Source organism: Gorilla gorilla, chromosome 16, assembly GCF_029281585.2.
Source record: "Gorilla gorilla gorilla isolate KB3781 chromosome 16, NHGRI_mGorGor1-v2.1_pri, whole genome shotgun sequence".
In the NCBI taxonomy this organism is placed as follows: Eukaryota; Metazoa; Chordata; class Mammalia; order Primates; family Hominidae; genus Gorilla; species Gorilla gorilla.
The window spans coordinates 91,914,682-91,937,314 of record NC_073240.2 but is presented as its reverse complement, the minus strand read 5'-3'; the positions used below and the strand labels follow the sequence as shown (position 1 = coordinate 91,937,314).

At 44.5% G+C, this 22,633-nt stretch overlaps 1 protein-coding gene and 1 long non-coding RNA gene across 2 annotated transcripts in view; one reads left to right on the top strand and one right to left on the bottom strand.

Annotated features, from left to right (window-relative positions):
• BLM (BLM RecQ like helicase) overlaps window positions 1–9,121 on the bottom strand; it is a 96,679-nt gene extending 87,558 nt beyond the window's left edge. The window contains exon 1 of the mRNA XM_019011318.4: window positions 8,997–9,121. The gene's annotated coding sequence lies outside the window, so the exon portion shown is untranslated. The remainder of the gene's footprint in view (window positions 1–8,996) is intronic.
• Window positions 9,122–9,262: 141 nt separating this feature from the next.
• The window catches only part of LOC129526984 (uncharacterized), a 38,657-nt gene continuing 25,286 nt past the window's right edge, over window positions 9,263–22,633 (top strand). Inside the window, exons 1-3 of the long non-coding RNA XR_008671811.2 lie at window positions 9,263–9,335; window positions 11,396–11,517; window positions 13,151–13,307. This is a non-coding gene — a long non-coding RNA (uncharacterized lncRNA). The remainder of the gene's footprint in view (window positions 9,336–11,395; window positions 11,518–13,150; window positions 13,308–22,633) is intronic.

Sequence of the window (22,633 nt, the reverse complement as noted above, 5' to 3'; positions counted from 1 at the left end):
AGTTCAGGACCAGCTTGGGCAGCACAGCAAGACTCCGTCTCTACAAAAAATTTTAAAAATTAAAAAAACAAAAACAAAAACACAATGAAGTATCATCCTACCCCAGTTAAGAAAGCTATTATCAAAAAGACAGAAAATAACAAATGCTGGTGAGGATGCAGAGAAAAGAGAACTCTTACACTTCCACTGATGGTGAGAATATAAACTAGTACACCACTATGGAGAACAGTATGGAAGTTCCTCAAATAACTACAAATAGACCTACCATATGATTCAGCAAACCCACTACTGAACACTTATCCAAAGGAAAAGATGTCAGTATATCAAAGAGACATCTGCACCCCCATGCTTACTGCAGCACTATTCACAATAGCCAAGATATGGAATCAACCAAGGTGTTCAACAAGCAATGAATGAATAAAAAAATTTAGTCATTTATACAACAGAATACTATTCAGCCATAAAAAAGAATAAAATCCTGTTATTCACAGCAACATGGAACCTGAGGACATTGTGTTAAGTGGAATAAAGGACAGAAAGTTAAACACCACATGTTCTCACTCATATGTGGAACCTAAAAATCGTTGCTCTCACAGAAGTAAAACCTAGAACAGAGGACACTGGAGGCTGGGAAGGGTAGGGGTAGATTTGTTAAAGAACACAAAATTGGCTGGGTGTGGTGGCTCATGCCTGTAATCCCAGCACTTTGGGAGGCCGAGGTGGGTGGATCACCTGAGGTCAGGAGTTTGAGATCAGCCTGACCAACATGGAGAAACCCTGTCTCTACTAAAAATCCAAAATTAGCCAGGCATGGTGGCGCATGCCTGTAATCCTAGCTACTTGGGAGGCTGAGGCAGGAGAATTGCTTGAACCCAGGAGGCAGAGGTTGCAGTGAGCCAAGATTGTGCCATTGCACTCCAGCCTGGGCAACAAGAGTGAAACTCCATCTCAAAAAAAAAAAGGAAAGAAAAGAATATAAAATTACAGCTAGATGGGAAGAATAAGTTCTGGTGTTCTGTAGCACTACAGGATGACTACAGTTAACAATAATGTACTATACAGTTTCAAATAGCTAGAAGGAGGATATTGAATGCTCCCAACACAAAGAAATGATAAATGTTTTAAGATGATAGATATGCTAATTACCCTGATCTGATCATTATACAGTATATGTATCAAAATATCACTATGTACCCCATAAATTGTTGGGGTACAATTATGTCACTTTAAAGAAATGTAAAAATAAAAAAAATCATTGACTAAAATTATGTTAAATTCACTTAAAAAGCCAAAGTAGAAGATATCTGCTATACTTATGTACACATGTGTAGGTACGTATATATAAAAATGTAGGCCGGGCGCGGTGGCTCACGCTTGTAATCCCAGCACTTTGGGAGGCCGAGGCGGGCGGATCACGAGGTCAGGAGATCGAGACCATCCTGGCTAACACGGTGAAACCCCGTCTCTACTAAAAATACAAAAAAATTAGCCGGGCGTGATGGCGGGCGCCTGTAGCCCCAGCTACTCGGGAGGCTGAGGCAGGAGAATGGCGTGAACCCGGGAGGCGGAGCTTGCAGTGAGCCAAGATTGCGCCACCGCACTCCCGCCTGGGCCACAGAGCGAGACTTCGCCTCAAAAAAAAAAAAAAAAAAAAAAAATGTAGATAACTATATATAAATATGTTTATATGTACATAAAACAGAGACAACTCAATAGAGAAGACAGAAAACTTAAAAAGGGACTGTAGGCTGGGCGCGGTGGCTCACGCCTGTAATCCCAACACTTTGGGAGGCCGAGGCGGGTGGATCACGAGGTCAGGAGATTGAGACCACCCTGGCTAACACAGTGAAACCCCGTCTCTACTAAAACAATCCAAAAAAAAAAAAATTAGCCGGGCATGGTGGCGGGCGCCTGTAGTCCCAGCTACTTGGGACTTGGGAGGCTGAGGCAGGTGAATGGCGTGAACCGGGGAGGCGGAGCTTGCAGTGAGCCGAGATGGTGCCACTGCACCCCAGCCTGGGCGACAGAGCGAGACTCCGCCTCAAAAAAAAAAAAAAAAAAAGGGGACTGTAAAAAAGAGGAAATAGCCCATAAACACATCAGGGTACTCATCTTCACTAATAATCAGAGAAATGAATGCTACCAGAAAATACTACTATACATGAATATACCAGATTGGAAAATAAAAATGTAAATATAAAGTATTAGCCAGCATGCAGAGGAACGGAAAATCTAATACATTGGTGGGAGTGCAAGCACTTTTGAAAACAATTTAGTATTACACAGTAGGGTAAAACATACACACTCTTTGATCTATCAGTTTGTAATTAATTCAATAAAACCTTCCTCTGGGGGCCGGGCGTGGTGGCTTATGCCTGTAATCCCAGCACCTTGGGAGGCCGAGACGGGCAGATCACCTGAGGTCAGGAGTTTGAGACCATCCTGGACAACATGGCAAAACGCTATCTCTACTAAAAATACAAAAATTAGTCAGGCATGATGGTGGACGCCTATAACCCCAGCTATTCAGTAGGCTGAGACATGAGAATGTCTTGAACCCAGCTGGTAGAGGTTGCAGTGAGCCAATATCATACCACTGCACTCCAGCCTGGGCGACAGAGTGAGACTCCTTCTCAAAAAACAAAACAAAACTTCCTCTGGGTAGGACAAAGGGGCTGGGGAGTGACTTAATCACCAATGGCCAATTATTTAATCAATCATGTCTAGGTAAGGAGGCCTACGTAAAAACCCAGAAGGATAGGGCTCAGGGAGCTTCTAGGTTGGTGAGAACATGTGGAGATGGTGGGAGGCTGGTGTGCCTGGAGAGGGCATGGAAGTGCCACACCCCTTCCCACATACCTTGTCCTGTGTATTTCTTCCAGCTGGCTGCTTCCGAGTTGTTTATAATAAGCTGATAATCTAGTAAGGAAACTGTTCTGTGAGCTGAATGTGGAGGACTTACCACTTGTGCTTGTAGTCTGAAGTGGGGGGTCTGGAATGGGGGTGGACAGGGAGGACTTAACATATGGGGTCTGCACTAACACCTGGCAGTTAGTGTCAGACCTGAGCTAAATGTAGGACACCCAGTGTCTGCTAAAGAACTGAACTATTGTGGGGAAAAAAAACACCACACATTTGGTGACAGAAATGAGGAATTATTATATGGGTACAGAGTAGAGAGGAAATGGAGTTTTCTTTACAGTGGTATATGCATAGAATGAAATACTCAGCCTTTAAAAAGAAAAAAATCGACTAGATGAAGTGGCTCATGCTGGTAATCCCAGCACTTTGGGAGGCCAAGGCAGGCAGATTACCTGAGGTCAGGAGTTTAAGACCAGCCTGGCCAACATGGTGTAACCCCGTCTCTACTAAAAATAGAAAAAATTAGCCAGTCATGGTGGCAGGCACCTGTAATCCAAGCTACTTGGGAGGCTGAGGCAGGAGAATTGCTTGAACCCAGGAAGCAGAGGTTGCAGTGAGCCGAGATCGCGCCACTGCACTCCAGAATGGGCAACAAGAGCAAAACTCCGTCTCAAAATAAATAAATACATAATTGGGACAATAGTTATCCCTAAGATAGGGAGGAGGTATGAGAAAGATACACTTCTGGGGTCCTGGGATCCTGGTAATATTCTATTTCTTTCTTGATCTAGATGATAGTTATGTGTAACTATAATTTTATAATGAGTCTTCAATTTACCATGAATACAATATAATTTTTATGCATAACTAAACTTTGTAATTTCTTTGTAACTATTCTTTAAATTATGTAACTTTTTTTAAATTATTTTATTTTTTTGAGACAGAGTCTCATTCTGTTGCCCAGGCTGGAGTGCAATGGCGTGATCCTGATCTAGGCTCACTGCAACCTCCGCTGCCCAGGTTCAAGCGATTCTCCTGCCTCAGCTTCCCAAGTAGCTGGGATTACAGACATGGGCCACCATGGCCAGCTAATTTTTGTATTTTAGCAGAGATGGGGTTTCGCTGGGCACGGCGGCTCACGCCTGTAATCCCAGCACTTTGGGAGGCCGAGGCGGGTGGATCATGAGGTCAGGAGATCGAGACCATCCTGGCTAACACGGTGAAACCCGGTCTCTACTAAAAATACAAAAAATTAGCCGGGCCTGGTGGCAGGTGCCTGTAGTCCCAGCTACTCGGGAGGCTGAGGCAGGAGAATGGCGTGAAGCTGGGAGGCGGAGCTTTCAGTGAGCCAAGATTGCGCCACTGCACTCCAGACTGGGAGAGAGAGTGAGACTCTGTCTCAAAAAAAAAGAGATGGGGTTTCACCCTGTTGGCCAGGCTGGTCTCGAACTCCTGCCCTTAAGTGATCCACCTGCCTCAGCCTCCTAAAGTGCTGGGATTACAGGCGTGAGCCACTTTAACTCTTGGTTTCCAGCGAAATTATGTATATTTTTACAAATGTATCTTGGTGGTCATAATAAAAGAAATTTTTTTTTTTTTTGAGATGCAGTCTCGCTCTGTCGCCAGGCTGGAGTGGAGTGGTGTGATCTCGGCTCACCGCAATCTCTGCCTCATGGGTTCAAGTGATTCTCCTGCCTCAGCCTCCCAAGTAGCTGGGATTACAGGCATGTGCCACCATGCTCAGCTGATTTTTGTATTTTTAGTAGACACAGGGTTTCATCATGTTGGCCACACTGGTCTCGAACTCCTGACCTCATGATCCGCCCACCTAGGCCTCCCAAAGTGCTGGGATTACAGGCGTGAGCCACTGTGCCCGGCCAATAAAAATATTTTTAAAAGAAAAATTAGGCTGGGCGCAGTGGCTCACACCTGTAATCCCAGCACTTTGGGAGGCCAAAGTGGCTAGATCACCTAAGGTCAGGAGTTTGAGACCAGCCTGACATGGTGAAACCCCATCTGTACCAAAAATACAAAAATTAGCCGGGCGTGGTGGCAGGTGCCTGTAATCCCAGCTACCCAGGAGGCTGAGGCAGGAGAATCGATTGAACTCGGGAGACGGAGGTTATAGTGAGCTGAGATCACGCCACTGCACTTCAGCCTGAGCAACAGGATGAGACTCCATCTCAAACAAGAGAAAAGAAAAGAAAAATTAGCAACAAATAACAGATAAATGATTAATGTTAAAAACATATAAAGAACATCCAGTTCCAGTGAACAAATGTTCAGGGAGTATAAACACAACAGCTCACCAGAATATACAGACACTAAGTAAATTTATGAAGAAATTGTGAAATTTTTCTAATAATAACATGGAGCATCATTTCATACCTATTAAACCAAAGAGAGAGGAATATTGCGAAAATTTATAAGATAAATGACAAGCATGAAGACTGATTCACTAAAATAAATAATTTATTTAGATTTTTATTTTATTTTTTGGTAGAGACGGGGTTTTGCCATGTTGGCCAGGCTGGTCTTGAACTCCCAGGCTCAAGCAATCTCCAACCTTGGCTTCCCAAAGTGCTGGGATCATAGGCATGAGCTACCGCGCCCAGCCAGGAAATAATTTAATATTGAAAAAAGCAGGCCAGGTGCGGTGGCTTAAACCTGTAGTCCCAGCACTCCGTGGGCAAACTGCTTGAGCCTACGAGTTCGAGATCAGCCTGAACAACACGGCGAAACCCTATCTCTACAAAAAATCAAAAGCCCATCTCTACAACAAATACAAAAATTAGCCAGGCATGGTGGTACACCCCTGTACTCCCAGCTGAGGTGGGAGGATCACTTGAGCCCGGGAGGTTGGAGCTGCAGTGAGGTTGGAGCTGCAGTGAGCCCTATCTCAAAAGAAAAGAAAAGAAAAGAAAAAAATTCCTCAAGTGTCAGGTTTAAAAGGAAAGAAAAAAGAAAAACACTAAGTTATGAATACATTAAGGCTACAGCTACCTAAGAAATTTGTATAGCTAAATCTGTATAACTAATTTTATAGCTGAAATTTGGAAAGGACTCATGGAAAATAAAAATAGTTCAAGTGTTTGAAAGATAGGATTATGACTGGAATATTTTTCTTGACATTGAGAACATGTTTCAATAAAATACAGGAATTTTTAAACAAAGTAAACTCAATAGTTCCCTGTCATTCCAGAGAACAAAGTCCATATGTCATAACTCCAAGAACTTCCACTCTCTGTCTTCAACTTGTATTTTTCATTCAGCTAATATCTACAGTGACTACTCTGTGCCAGGCATCATGGTAGGCACTGAAGTACAGAGATGGGAAAGACATTATTACTGCCTTCAAGGAGCTTATAGACTAGCAGAAAATAGACATGTCAACAAATAATTACAATGCAACAAGATAAGTCTGACAATCAAGTCTTTTCTCAAAAGACTATGGCTTCCCAGATTAAGGAAAAACAGGCAAATGATAGAGAAGCTTTTCAAAGAACACTGAATTGGATATTGAAGGACAAGTGGAACTTTACAGACAGGACTGAGGTTGTGAAGAAGAGTAGTCTATGAACTAGTGGTACAAAGGCTGAGGTAGAATAGTATGTGTTAGAGAAACAGAATGCTCAAAAGCCTCTGGTATCATGACAAGGAGTTTAGATTTTATCCTACAGGTAATGGAGACCCTCAGGGGCTTTCAGCACTGAAGTCCTAGGATTATTCTACGATTATCTTGGACCTCTTTATTCTATCCATTTTTCTCTTAGGAAAAAAAAAACCATATATATGTAAATTAAAATATATATGTATATCTTTTAATTTTTAATATTTCTTACATAAAGATACAGAAAATAGAATTACACCCATGTACCCACCAACCAAATTTAAAAAGTTAAACTCGGCCCTATTCTCTCTCTTTTAAAGGCATAAAACATTTCAGGTAGATTGACTGATGGACTCTCACTCTGGACTCTCACTCTGTCATCCAGGCTGGAGTGCAGTGGTGCAATCTTGACTAACTGCAGCCTCCTGCGTTCAAGCGATTCTCAGTGCCTCAGCCTCCCCAGTAGCTAGAACCACAGGCGCACACCACCACGCCCAGATAATTTTTGTATTTACAAAATACAAAAATTTTCACCATGTTGGTGAGGCAAGTCTCGAACTCCTGGCCTCTGGTGATTCACCCGCCTCATCCTCCCAAAGTGCTGGGATTATGGGTGTGAGCCACTGTGCCTGGCCTCATTTCAGATATATTTAAAATCTCACTCATGGCCGGGCGCGGTGGCTCGCCTGTAATCCCAGCACCTTGGGAGGCGGAGGCAGGCGGATCACGAGTTCAGGAGATCGAGACCATCCTGGCTAACACAGTGAAACCCCGTCTCTACTAAAAATACAAAAAATTAGCTGGGCGTGGTGGTGGGTGCCTGTAGTCCCAGGTACTTGGGAGGCTGAGGCAGGTGAATGGCATGAACCCGGGAGGCGGAGCTTGCAGTGAGCCAAGATCGCGCCACTGCACTCCAGCCTGGGTGACAGAGCGAGACTCCATCCCCCCAAAACAAAAGCAAAAACAAAAAAAAACTCACTCATTCCAGGAATGACTATGAAAAAGGAAAAAACAGATAAAAATTGAAAAATCAAAAACAAATAAACTATCACTCATTCCCCTTACCTTTTTCCCTTCCCTTCCTGCTCATAGGTAATACCACCTGTCCTGAAGTGGATGTGTAGAACTTCCCAGCATGATGATGTTCTACTGCACATCTAACACTTTTCCTGATTTTTTAACTCTTGGTTTCCTCAGTAAAACGAAGGAAATAACTACTTCTCCAGGTTACTGATAGGACTGTAAACTATACTTATAAGGTACCTGTCATGGTGAGTGGCATTGAAAGTGACACAGGACCCAGAAATTTCATTTCCTCCCAGTAGATTATAAGCTACTGTCTGACAGTATAAGCAGCCCAGCTAACAAAATGTTGATTTAATTAATTCTATTTACTATTCCCCAAACAGAATACTTTTGCCTACCCCCTTCTTCATCTTCTGATCTTTCATGCAGTCTCTCGAATTCCTGTCCCTTAATCTCGACAGTGGCACACAAGTGTTATTTATCTGCATGGGTGGCACAAGGAGCTGTCAGTCACCTGCTCCATCTCACGCCATGAGGTACCTAAAGTTCTGTGTGACCTAAGGACAGGTGAGGGGTATAGGAGAAAGCCTAATGTTGTGGGAAATACTTTAAAATCAGGCGCTCTTAGTTCAAATCGTGTATCTCTAGCACTTAATCACCAAATGCTCTTTCTGTACAGAGACAACCTCTTTGTGCTTCAGATTTTCCATGTCTAAAATGGGGACAATTTCATCCGCTTCTCTGGGTAATGATAACAGAACCCTTACTGTGTACTATGTAACAGGTAGTCTTCGAAGCATTTATTATTGCATATATTAAGAAGTTTAATCCTAACAAAAACGCCAGGAAGTAGAAGAGACCATTTCCCCCATATGACAGACGAAAACCAAGACACTTAGTGTTTCAGTAACGTGCAGTAGACACAGAGCTAAATGTGAAGGAGCCAGAATTCGAACCCAAGCAATCTGATGCAGTATTCTTAACCACTTCGCTTTGCTGGGATATCGTAAAGCTACAGTTGTAAGATCACGGGTGCCAGGAACATGGCACACAGTAGACACTCAAAAACAAGAGTAGCCCAGCTCGTGATTATGGAAAGCTACAGAAAAAGTACAAAGTGTTTTCGTTGTTCCTCAGGAGGGACACGGAGGTAGTAGTGCCAGAGGTCTGGGCTGGGATTACTCTGTGCAGGGCATCATGTTAGGCACTGGAGTACATGGGCAAGAACATGCCAGGTCCTAGCCCATGCTCGGCCTCCGACGCCCCGGGAGACCTTGGCAGAGTTCGCCCCCGCCCCGGGCCTCTGTTTCCCCATTTGGGAACGTATTTATGTATCTGCTGTCCTCCCAGGATGTTGGCCAGACTAGAGAACTCAGCGGGCCGAGGCGAACCAGTGCAGGAAACGGAAGAACCCGAGCGGCCTCCAGCTCCGGGCCGGGCCGCCAGAGCAGGGCTAGATCAATGCGGACCGACCCGTAGTTACGCGCGCGGCACTCACCTCGCACGCAGACTCCTAGCGGACGGAACCAGGACCCAAACTTCCCGCGCCGCGACCACGGCCGCCGCGCCAAGCCCTGGCTCACTTCCCGCCGGAAGCCTGCCTATTCCGATTGGCTGCTTCCTGGGGAAGCCGACCAATACTGTCGCACTCCGACATCTGTTCCCGCCCCCTCAGGCTGCTGGGGCGGGGTCGCCGTACAGCGCCGGGAGGGACGCGTATCTCCAAAGCCCAATCAGAGTCAGGACGGGAGGGTCAGATGACTACGGTTACATCTCGGGCTTCCGGCGCTAGTTGGGTCTTTGTTTTTGGTGTTTTAGAGTCGGTGAAGGCTTTAAAGTAAGTAGGCAGCTGGAACCCGGCTGTGGCGGGGTTGAAAAGCCCGGGCGTTTGAGAGCTGAGAGTTGCCAGTTCCCACAGGCCAAGCCAGGCGTCTGCACCCCGTTGTCTTGGCTCCGACGGTGTGTCTCTGCGATGTTTTGGCGGTCTCTCCTCCATCCCCTTAATAATACTGGTCTGTGTTTCACCCGTACCCCTCTACACGAGCAGGTGCAAATTGTCATTGAACCGGGAAAGTGGGCACACACTCAGACGCCTCCATGGACACGTGAGAAGCCATGCTTCTGTTTCAGCCTATTGCTGACACGCGGGAATGTGGGCCCTGTGATGCCAGATCTTACTTTCTTTCCTTTCTTCCTCTCTTCTCCCCTCTACTTCCTTCCCTCTCTCCTTCCCTCCCGCCCTCCCTTCTCTTTGTGTGTGTGATAAAATCTATCTAACATAAAATTCACCATTTTTAAGTGTACAGTTCACTGGCATTAAGTACATTCACATTGTTGTGAAACCATCACCACTATCCATCTCCAGAACTTTTTCATTATCCCAAATAGAAAATCTGCCTATTACACAGTAACTCCCCATTACCCGTTTCTCACAACCCCTTATAGCCGATATTGCACTTTCTATCCGTAAATGCTAGGTACCGCATATAAATTGAATCATACAATAATTGCTCTTTTCTGATTGGCTTATTTCACTTAGCATAATGTCTTCAAGGAGCATCTATGTTGTAGCATGTATCAGAATTTCTTCCTTCTTGAGGCTAAATAATATTCCATTATACATGTATACTACATTTTGTTTATCCATTCATTCATATAAATGGATGCTTGGTTATTCCCACCTTTTGGCTATTGTGAATAATGCTGCTATGAACTTTGGTATACAAATAATCATTCTCCACGTAATACGCAGAAAGAGTTTTCTAAAATGTAAAAATCTGTTCAAGTTACCTCCCTCCTGAAAATCTTCTATGGTAAATTGAAACCAAAATAGGATACTATTAAACACTCCATAGAATAGCTGAAATGAAAAGACTGACAATTCCGTTAGTTGCAAAGATGCAGAAATGGGACTCTCATACAGTGTTGATGGGAGTGTAAAATGGTACAACCACTTTGGAAACATCAGTCTCTACTGAAATTAAATTTACCCCTACCCTATACCCCAGAAATCCCATTTCTAGATATTTACCCCAAAAAATGAATGCCTTTATTCACCAAAAGACTCATAGCAGCTTTATTCATAATAGCCAAAGGGAAAAAACCCAGATGTCCACCAATAGATGAATAGATAAATTGCAGCTTATTCATATAACTGTATACTACTGTTGAAGAATAATTTTAATATCAAATATAATACAGATATAAAATAAATGTTAGAGATTTTATTTAACTCATTAATGAATGAGATATGCAGAAAGATTACAACTGCTTCAGTGGAAAATTCAAAGTACCACACACATAGTCAAATGAGGAATAATGAAATAACTACAAATATATACAAAAACTGGCAGAACTGATGAAATCCACAGCTTAGTAATCAATTGCATTCTACTGAAAACAATTTGCATTTCTTTTTTTTTTTTTTTTTTTTTTGAGACGGAGTCTCACTCAGCCGCCCAGGCTGGAGTGCAGTGGCGCAAGCTCGGCTCACCGCAACCACCATCTCCCAGGTTCAATAGAGTCTCCCGTCTCAGCCTCCCGAGTAGCTGGGATTACAGGCACCCACCATCATGCCCAGCTAGCTTTTTGTATTTTAGTAAAGACAGGGTTTCACCATGTTGGCCAGGCTGGTCTCGAACTCCTGACCTCAGGTGATCCGCCCGTCTTGGCCTCCCAAAGTGCTAGGATTACAGGCGTGAGCCACCGTGCCCGGCCACAATTTGCATTTCTATAGACAAGAAGCGTCTATAGTTTGTATAGTTGTTCTGTAGCTCAAAGACAGTGAAAGGTTTAGAGTCTTCATAGAATCAGATATCCTAGAAAAGTAAGCTGGACAGCTGGGCACCTTGTTTTTCAATGACACCCAGTAATCATTTTTTTGTTGTTTGTCTTTAGATGGAGTCTTGCTCTGTCACCCAGACTGGAGTACAGTGGTGTGATCTCAGCTCACTGCAACCTCCACTTCCCAGGTTCAAGCGATTCTCCTGCCCCAGCTTCCCGAGCAGCTGGGACTACAGGTACGTGCCACCACACCTGGCTAATTTATTGTATTTTTAGTAGAGATGGGGTTTCACCATGTTATCCAGGCTGGTCATGAACTTCTGACCTCAGGTGATCTGCCCGCCTTGGCCTCCCAAAGTACTGGGATTACAGGCTTGAGCCACCATGCCTGGCCCCAGTGATCTGTTTTAGACCGTTTCAAAGCTTTTCTCAGTTTTTTTCTGTATTACAAAGTAATAGGAGAATGAACTACTGGTACATACAATATAAATGAAGCTCAGACACTATGCTGAGCACAAAAAGAGGTAGATAAAAGAGTATATAGGGCCGGGTGCAGTGGCTCACGCCTGTAATCCCAGCACTTTGGGAGGCCGAGGTGGGTGGATCACGAGGTCAGGAGATTTGAGACCATCCTGGCTAACACGGTGAAACCCTGTCTCTACTAAAAAATACAAAAAAATCAGTCAGGCATGGTGGCGGACGCCTGTAGTCCCAGCTACTCAGGAGGCTGAGGCAGGAGAATGGTGTGAACCTGGGAGGCGGAGCTTGCAGTGAGCCGAGATCACGCCACTGCACTCCAGCCTGGGCGACAGAGCAAGACTCCATCTCAAAAAAAAAAAAGAAAAAGAGTATATAGTGCATACCAGGTTACCCCTGGAGGCAGAGGTAGATGAGGAAGCTCCCCAAGGAAATCTTATGGAGTGCTGGAAATTACATATCTATCTTATATAGACATTTAATATATATAAAGTAATATATAAATCATTTATATATAAAATCATTATATACATACAATCATTGAGATATGTATTTTTTCAATTTTTTAAAATTTATTTTTATTTTTTGAGACAGGGTCTGGCTCTGTTGCCCAGACTGGAATGGAGTGGTGACATCTTGGCTCAGTGCAACCTCCACCTCCCAGGCTCAAGTAATTCACCCACCTCAGCCTCCTGAGTAGCTGGGACCACAGGCACATGCCACCACACCTGGCTAATTTTTGTATTTTTAGTAGAAATGGGGTTTTGCCATGTTGCCCAGGCTGGTCTCAAACTCCTGGCCTTAGGCGATCTGCCAGCCTCAGCCTCCAAAAGTGCTGGGATTACAGCTGTGAGCCACCTTGCCTGGCCAAGGTATATATTTAAGATTAAGATGAGTGCACAAGCCTTTTACCACCCTACGCTAACATCTACCTTCCAGGTGGGAGGTAAAGGTTGCAGTGAGCTGAGATCACACCACTGCACTCCACCCTGGGCAGCAGTGAGAATCTGTCTCAAAAAAAAAAAAAAAAACACACACACACAGAATCCTTCCAGCAGCTCCCATTTGCCTTCAAGGTGAATACCAAACTCCGATTGAGTCCCTGCTTCCTCTCATATGTCATCTGTCCCTCATCCCCATTTTCCTGTCATTTCCTCAAGGTGTTTTATAGTCTTTCCAGTTTCCTGGCCTTTGCCTCCAAATCATACCTCTCATTCATCTCTCAGGTCTCAGGACAACTTCTCTGCAAGTTGTTGGAGAAGTTGGGAAGTTGGAAAGCCTTACCTAATCCTCCAAATCTGCCTGTGTATCCCTCCTAGGTTTTCCCATAACATCAGTCAGCATTTGTATTGGTTGTGTTGATACTATTAGTGTGCCTGTCTTCCTCTACAGAATATGCTCTCCATGAGGGTGCTCTTCAGGGCCTACCACAATGGCTGGCACTAGAAAAGGGCACAAAATTGAAGAACAGTGAAGACAAAAGCAATAAGATAATTAAGGCCATGTGAGACAGCAACAATATCAGCTGACTGTCACCCCTTATCGAGTTGTGAGTATCCAGCCTCTCACTTTGGGGGATACTGTTTGAGCCTAAGTAACATTAGTGGCTTTATTCATTTGGTAGATTGTTTGTATCTTTGCGTTGTCTCTATCCTGCTTTTTCCTTGGCCATTTTGCTGTTAAAAATCTGCTTGATTTACTCTGCATTTTCCCATAGAGAAGGGTAGCCTGAGGAGTTATTTAACAATGATGTGTTTTGGCCAGGCGCGGTGGCTCATGCCTGTAATCCCAGCACTTTGGGAGGCCGAGGCAGGCAGATCACGAGGTCAGGAGATTGAGACCATCGTGGCTAACACGGTGAAACGCTGTCTCTACTAAAAATACAAAAATTAGCCAGGTGTCATGGCACACGCCTGTAGTCCCAGCTACTCGGGAGGCTGAGGCAGGAGAATGGCATGAACCTGGGAGGTGGAGCTTGCAGTGAGCCGAGATCGCGCCACTGCACTCCAGCCTGGGGGACACAGCAAGACTCCGTCTCAAAAAAAAAAAAAAAAAAAAGATGTGTTTTGTTTTTGCAACAAGTAAAAATTGACATATTTCACCCACATGTTCATTAACAGATGAATGAATAAACAAAATGTGGTATATCTAATAAGCTGGGCACGGTGGCCCACACCTGTAATCCCAGCATTTTGGGAGGCTGAGGTGGGTGGATCACTTGAAGTCAGGAGTTCCAGACCAGCCTGGCCAACATAGTGAAACCCTGTCTCTACTAAAAATACAAAAAAGTTAGCCGGGCATGGTGGAGTGTTCCTGTAACCCCAGCTACTCGGGAGGCTGAGGCAGGAGAATTGCTTGAACCTGGCAGGTGGAGGTTGTAGTGAGCCAAGATCGTGCCACTGCAGTCCAGCCTGGGCGACAGAGCGAGGCTCCATCTCAAAAAAAAAAAAAAAAAAAAAGTAGTATATCCATACAGTGGAATATCATTCGGCCATGAAAAGGAGTGAAGCTCTGACACATGCTACAACATTCTGAGTCAAATATGCCGACACAAAAAAACAAATACGATCTGACTCCATTTATATGAAAGATTTTGAATAGGCAAATTCATAGAGACAGAAAGTAGATTAGAGGTTTCAGGAACTGAGAGTAGGAAGGAGGGAAGAATGAGGAATTATTGCTTACTGGGTTCATAGTTTCCATTTGGGGGGATGAAAAAGTTTAGAAATAGTGGCAATGGCTGTACAGCATTTTGAATGTAATTAATGCCATTGAGTTCTACTCATAAAAAGGTTAAAATGGCAGTTTATTTCATACATATTTTACCACACACAAAAAAAGCAGTTACTGTGGAAAAAAAAACCACACACACAACATATTTTACACACACACAAAAGCTCCAATCAAAACAGAAATAGATTTTCAGTTTTTCTTAAAAAAGAGGAAAGAAGAAAGGGAGGGAGGGTGTGAGGGAAGGAGAGAAGGAGGGAAGGAAGGAGAGAGGGAAGAAGAGAGGAAGGTACGAAAGAAAAGAAAGATCTAGCATCATCACAGGGCGCACATTCCCTCAAGAGAACAATAGGCTGAAACAAGTGTGGCTTCTCACGTGTCCCTGGAGGCATCTGAGTTTGTTTCATGTTTCCCCCATCAGTGACAATTTGCACCTGCTCGTGTAGAGAGGTACCTGTGAAACAGAGGCCAGCATTAATAAGGGGGTGGAGAGGAGAGACTGCCAAAGCCTTGCAGAGACAGAAAAAAAAAAGTGTGGTTTTCCAGGACTGAAAACTCAGTCGCAGCAGCCCCTCTCTCAGTTGTACCTGTAGGATTTTAATTTATAGAAGCGACTGACTGATGACAGAGAGACCAGTGGCTTTGAAGGAATAATTTATCCACATTTCCTGAGAGGAGGGACACACCACGCCATGCAGGGCCACATGGAGAAGAAGCACCAGGTTTGGTCAGGAGGCAGAAGGGAGTGAAGGGAAAGCTTAAACCAGAACCTTTATTAGCGTTTCAGCAGGAAAGGCAAGGCAGTGCAGGGAAAGTTTGGGACTGGCTGGTGTGAATAATTCTGGTGGGTTTTGGAGATTAGCGGTATCTCTAGGGGTTCTGTAGTACCTAACCTTGGGTTAATTTAGGGAAGGGGAAATATTGGCTTTGTGTTAGAAAAAGGGGGTAGTTAGAGGTATGGACTTGGGACTAGTTGGAGGGTTTGTAATATAATTTTTTGGGCACCCACAAAAACAAGATCATAGGAAAGATGTAAACAACTTTGGCTGTTCGTTTGGTCCTGTATGGCCTGAGCCACAGATGCATTTGGCATAATAGCAGCTTCCTGGCATGAAAGAGCCAAAAAAAAAGACATGAAAAACACTGCCTTTTGCAGTAGACATCTGTAATCTTTGCCTGGGGAAAATCATCCACTTACAGCACCCTGACACGGCTTTGGAGAGCCACTTTTCTCAATTCAGCCAGGAAACTCATGCCAATGTGGGACTGACTTCTCAAGCCTGGAACACCAGGGGTGGCCCTGCCACTTCAGCCTGGCCAATCAGTATATCCTACTGGCTTGGCCTGATGACTCCAGCTGGGCCAGTGAGAGCCCTCCACAGGACTTTGGCTAGAATCTACCGGGAATGTGGTAATAGGTGTGCCCTTTCTGTTGGAGTTCCCAAACTGTTAAGATGTCATCCTGGATGTGGGACTAGGAGGGGAGCCTGCCTGAGGATGCAGCCACCGGAGAGGAGAGTGCAGGCAAGAGAAGGAGAGAAGCTGGGTTTTGGTGGAATTAATTGTCTGAGGCCCTGGATCCTGCTGTACTGGCAGCCATGTCCTGGACTTTGCAGTCATATAAGCCAATTAATTCCCGTTTATACTTAAAAAAAAAAGGCAAACTGCAAAACAGTAGCCATAGGATGCTATGTTTATTTAGAGAACGGGGAAAATGATTCGGATATGTGTCAGCTAGCATATTCATTTAAACTTTTCTAATAAATAAGAAGCTAATAATCGTGAATACCTGTTGGGAGTGGGAACTGGGTAGATGGAGGAATGAGTCATAGAAATACTTCACTGTGGCCAGGTGTGATGGCTCACACCTGTAATCCCAACATTTAGGGAGGCCGAGGCCGGCAGATCACTTGAGGCCAGGAGTTCGAGAGCAGTCTGGCCAACATGACAAAACCCTTTCTCTACTAAAAATACACAATTTAGCTGGGCATGGTGGCATGCGCCTCTAGTCCCAGGCTGAGGTGGGAGAGTTGCTTGAACCCAGGAGGCAGAGGTTGCAGTGAGCCAAGATGGTGTCATTGCACTCCACCCTGGGTGACAGTGAGACTCTGTCTCAAAAAAAAAAAAAAAAAGAAATACTTCACTGTATACCCTTTCATATTTGTTGACATTTGAACATGTGAGAATGTTACCTATCAATAGTATTAAATACAGACATTTTATTTTTATTTTTTGTAGAGACAGTCCTGCTGTTGTCCAGGTTGGTCTTGAACTCGTAGCCTCAAGCAATCCTCCTGACTCAGCCTCCCCAAGTGCTGGGATTACAAGTGTGAGCCACCGTGCCCAGCCCAGACTTTTAAAAATACAAAAAACTCTAGGTTTATTTTATAAAGCCCTTAGGAAGAACAAGTCCTATTATAGCAAATACATTGAATTTTCAATGTACTGTACTAGTAAGATATTTACACTCCTAACCACTCAGGAGCAAAGTAAACAAAGAACACTGTTAAGAGACCAGGTAGGTGGAGAAAGATCTCAATTAAACTTAAAGTTATACATAGTCTGCCTTTTGTTATGTTTTCTAAGAATATGTTAGAAGCAGTCTGAGATATTCAGTGGTAAGAACAACGCTCTTCTGAGAATATACGTTGTTATTCACAAGGAACTTCTGCTTCCAAGTAGGATGTAGTAGGTATCAGTAGGTTGTCACTCCTGCTACAACAACCAGAAAAACAAAAACGCACACATACAAAAAAAGGATAAATTATACAAATCACACACACGTGTATATATTTATAGACAGTCTCACTCTTGTCACCTAGGCTGGAGTGCAGTGGCGCCATCTCAGCTCACTGCAACCTCTGCCTCCTGAGTTCAAGTGACTCTCCCACCTCAGCCTCCCGACTAGCTGGGACTACAGGTGTGTGCCACCATGCCCAGCTAAATTTTGTATTTTTAGTAGAGATGGGGTTTCACCATGTTGGCCAGGCTGGTCTTGAACTGCCTTGGCCTCCCAAAGTTCTGGGATTCAGGTGTGAGCCACTGCGCCTGGCCCAAGTCCTATTTTTAAAGACATAAGAACATCAGAGAGCAGTGGGATCAGAGAAAGAAGAGCCCATTGCTAGGTGAGCTGGGATTGCTGGTCATTTTTCTCCCTGGGTGCATTTGTCAAAGCTGAAGATTGAGTGTGGTTTACACTGAACTTTTGATGGCCTCTCAGGCTATTGTTAACAGATTAGAGTCTAAAGGAGCCTAGATAAGAGGCTTTTTTTCCCCATGGGATATTTGCTGAGTGCTGGGGTAGACTGGGGGCCAAGAGCTGCTAAGCTCGAGACCTAGGCTGGAAAGGCAGAGTAAGATCTGCAGTCTCTTATTGTTTGGAATGTGGAGTCCCTCTGAAGGGAGGGGCCTGCAAAAAATACATGACAGGTCTCACTCTCTCAAGATAATTAAAAACAGAGGTGGACCACATCTAAGTAAAGCCGTAACTCTTCCAAAATCAGCTCAATTTCTGCTTGGATAGAATTATCATTCTTTTGAGCTACAAGGGCCAACAGAAAATAGAGTCAACCATTCAGAGAAAAATATTATTAACTTCGACCTTTAAGGTTATTTTATACACAGTATTTGGCATACAATAAAAAAGTATTAGTCGGCAGGGCACAGTGGCTCACACCTGTAATCCCAGCACTTTGGGAGGCTGAGGCAGGTGGATCACTTGAGGTCAGGAGTTCGAGACCAGCCTGGGAAACATAGTGAAACCCCATCTCTAATAAAAATACAAGAATTGCCGGGCGCGGTGGCTCACGCCTGTAATCCCAGCACGTTGGGAGGCCGAGGCAGGCGGATCACGAGGTCAGGAGATCGAGACCATTCTGGCTAACAGGATGAAACCCCGTCTGTACTAAAAATACAAAAAATTAGCCGGGCGCAGTGGCGGGCGCCTGTAGTCCCAGCTACTCGGGAGGCTGAGGCAGGAGAATGGCGTGAACCCGGGAGGCGGAGCTTGCAGTGAGCCGAGATTGCGCCACCGCACTCCAGCCTGGGCGACAGAGCGAGACTCCGGCTCAAAAAAAAAAAAAAAAAAGAATTAGTCAGGTGTGGTGGCGCATGCCTATATTCCCAGCTATTCAGGAGGCTGAGGCAGAAGAATCGCTTGAACCCAGGAGGTGGAGTTTGCAGTGAGCGGAGATCGCACCACCGCACTCCAGCCTGGGTGACAGAGCGAGACTCTTGTCTCAAAAAAAAGAAAGAAAATGTCTGTAGGTACAGAAAGCTAAAATAGAAAGAACAATGTTAACTACGAAGTTCTTGTTTAATGTCTCCCTAGAATACAATATTTAGCCGAGAAGATTATTCACATAATCTTAGCATGTTTGTTGTAGAAAATAAAAGGGAATTTTGTTTATTTAAATTATAAATAAACTCATTTTGTAATCATATTATATAAATTCCTGTTAGAATCTTGGATCTAGTTTTTTCTTCACAGATTGCAAGTAACATAAAATAAAGCTTCCACCAGATTTGAATCTAAATACCACACTCACTTTACAATTCTGAATTTTGGTTTCTACATTTGTAAAATAGAAATAGTAATACATGTCTCATAAGTTTAGTATGAAGATTAAGTGACGTAAGGCCCTTGGTATAATGCCTGGTATAGAGTAAATATACATTATTATTGCTGTTATTACTTTTGGAGACAGGGTCTCATTCTGTCGCCCAGGCTGGAGTGCAGTAGTACAATCATGGCTCACAGCAGTCTTGAACTCCTAGGCTCAAGTGATCCTCCTGCCTCAGCCTCTTGTTTAGCTGGGAGTACAAGCACATGCCACCATGTCCAGCTAATTTAAAAAAATTGTTTTTCGAGAGACAGGTTCTCGCTATGTTGCCAGGGCTGGTCTTGAACTCCTGGCCTCAAGTGATCCTCCTGCCTTGGCCTCCCAAAGTGCTGGGTTTATAGATGTGAGCCACTGCACCCAGCTATGAAAAATTAATTTTTCCTCAGGCATGCATATCTACCATGTTACAGGAATCATCACAGGGAGTATGAGGGAATAGACTCCCATTAAATGAGATGAGATTAAATGAGACAGTGGATGTAACTCAGTAAAGTCCTTCTAAATGGTGACCTTTATTATTGTAACATAATCTCAGTCTGCCAAATCAGGTGTGCAACAAACTATTTTAACGTAACAACTTCACGTGTGTTTTGAGTTCCCAGTCTGCTAGATAACAGCAAATCTTAGATATGTGAGGTTTGTTTGTTTGTAGAGGTCTCACTGTGTTGCCCAGGCAGGTCTCAAATTCCTGGCCTGAAGCTGTCCTCCCACCTCAGCCTCCCAAAGGGTTGGGATGACAGGCGTAAGCCACCATGCCCGGCCCAAAATTTGGAGTTTTCTTTCCTTCCTGCTGGATGGTGCGTGAGTTTTAGGGTCTTACCTTGTGCCAAGGTGTGAGTTGGAGGGCAATTGTTCCTTATAATCATCTTTCCTCATAGGTCACACAGAAGTGGCCTGTTCTTGTGCCTATGCCTTCTTCAAATCTGGGGCATCCTCCCTCCACTTCTATTTACAGCCTGGGGGCCATGGGAATCTTTCTGTTGCTTCAGTGTCAAACAAGGACATGGACATCTTAGAGTGCCTGTGGCGCTGCCAACCAAAACACCCTATACGCAGTGCCATCTCTGGGGTCCTGCTGTTCCCTGGCATGCAGCCCAGGAATCAGGGCCTCAGGCCTTTCTCTCTTGGAGCCACCTTGTCACTGCTGTCTCATATCAGTGCCTCACTTCTGTCTCCCACTGCTTAAGGGGCTTTTAATCTTGTCTCCCTAAAGAACTTTACCTATTATTACCTATTATTAAGAATAGGTTTAGTTTCTTTCAGAAACTATTGTTTTGGAGTGTTTTCCACTTTTGTTACCATTTCATCTCTCATCTGAGCCAATAGACACATAGATTGCTTAAATGGCTGAAGGCGGGGGGAAGGGAGGATACTAGAAGAAAATAAAAACAAGGCCGGCGCAGTGGCTCATGGCTGTAATCTTAGCACTTTGGGAGCCCAAGGCAGGCAGATCACTTGAGCCCAGGAGTTCAAGACCAGCCGGGGAAACGTAGGGAGACCCTGTCTCTACAAAAAATAAAAAATTAGCCAGGCATGGTGGTGTGCACCTGTTAGTCCCAGCTACTCCGGAGGCTGAGGTGGGAGGATTGCTTGAGCCCAGGAGGTCAAGGCTGTGGTGAGCCAAGATCATGCCACTGCACTCTAGCCTGGGCCACAGAGCAAGACCCTGTCTCAAAAAGGGAAAAGAAAGAAAGAAAGAAAAGAAAAACATCAGGTAAGGGTTCCAACTGTAATACAATTTTTGTTCTTTTTTTTTTCTTTTTGAGACAGCATCTCACTCTGTTGCCCAGGCTGGAGTTCAGTGGCGCCATCTCAACTTACTGCAGCCTTGACCTCCTGGGTTCAAATGATCCTTCCACTTCAGCCTCCCAAGTAGCTGGGACCACAGGCATGTGCCACCACGCCCAGCTAATTTTTGTATTTTTTGTAGAGACGGGCTTTCACCATGTTGCGCAGGCTGCTTCTGAGCTCCTGGTCTCAAGCAATCCTCCTGCCTCAGCCTCCCGAAGTGCTGGGATTACAGACATGAGCCATCAGGCCCAGCCTATAATGGAATTCTTATTATCAGATTAGCCTTTCTGCCTTAAACAACCATGAAACTGCCCAAAAGCTATGAGCAACCATTTTCAAACAATAGACAACAGGCAGTGCATGACAGTAATCCCCAAGATCACTGATGAGATGTTTCCCACAATTTCTCTGTCTCTCTGCTGGGGACAGCTTTCCAATTGCAGCATAGCAAGCTGGAATTCCGGCAGAGTAGGGATGCCCTGCTGTGTTGAGAAGAGATCAGAGTGAAGGGCTGCCGAAACCGCTGCAGTCCATAAGTCGTGGCCCTGGAGAGAATGTAGCTGCTTATGTGGGAGGCAGAGATCCACACCACGGCTTTCTCATGAGTTCTTAGCTGAAAACTGGGATGTTCATGTGTAGGGAAGACTACCTGAGGGTTACCGGAGAGAGGCTGCTACCCAGTTGAGAGCAAAACAGATAATAGAGGTCAGGCAGATAACAGAATCCAGAGCCTCTACAATGTATCATCCAGTGTCCTTGACACAATCTACAATTCCTAAACATACAAGGAAACAGAAAAATATGACCCATAGCAAAAACAACAATCGATAGAAGCTGACCGCAAGGTGGTCCAGATGCTGGACTTAGCAAAGACTTTAAGGAAATTATTATATGTTCAAAATTCTAAAGGAAAATATGTTTAAAGAATTAAAGGAAAATATGTTTAAATAATTAGGCCAGGCGCAGTGGCTCAAGCCTCTAATCCCAGCACTTTGGGAGGCTGAGGTGGGTGAATCACCTGAGGTCAGGAGTTCAAGACCAGCCTGACCAACATGGTGAAACCCCATCTCTACTAAAAATACAAAAAATTAGCCAGGCATGTTGGTGCGTGCCTGTAATCCCAGCTACTCAGGAGGCTGAGGCAGGAGAATCTCTTGAACCTGGGAGGCGGAGGTTGCAGTGAGCCGAGATCGCGCCATTGTACTCCAACTTGGGCAACAAGAGTGAAATTCCATCTAAAAAAAAAAGGAAAATATGTTTAAATAATTAAAGGAAAATATGGTCTTTTTTTCTTCTTTTAAGAGACGGTGTCTCACTGCATTGCCTAGGCTGAACTTGAACTCCTGGGCTGAAGAGATCCTCTTGCTTCAGCCTCCCAAGTAGCTGAGACTACAGCCATGTGCCCCCACACCCAGCAGGAAAGGTCTTTTCTTTTGAGGCAGGTTCTAACTCTGACACCCAGGCTAGAGTACAGGTGGCATGATCTTGGTTCACTGCAGCCTCAACCTCCAGGGCTCAAGTGATCCTCCCACCTCAGCCTCCCAAGTAGCTGGGACTACAGGTGCACACCACCATGCCCAGCTAATTTTTGGATTTTTTTTTTTTTTTTTTTTTTGACAGAGACAGGTTTCATCCTGTTGCCCAGGCTGGTCTCAAACTCCTGGGTTCCAGCAGTCCACCCACCTCGGCCTCTCAGAGTGTTGGAATTACAGGCATGAGCCACCACACCCAG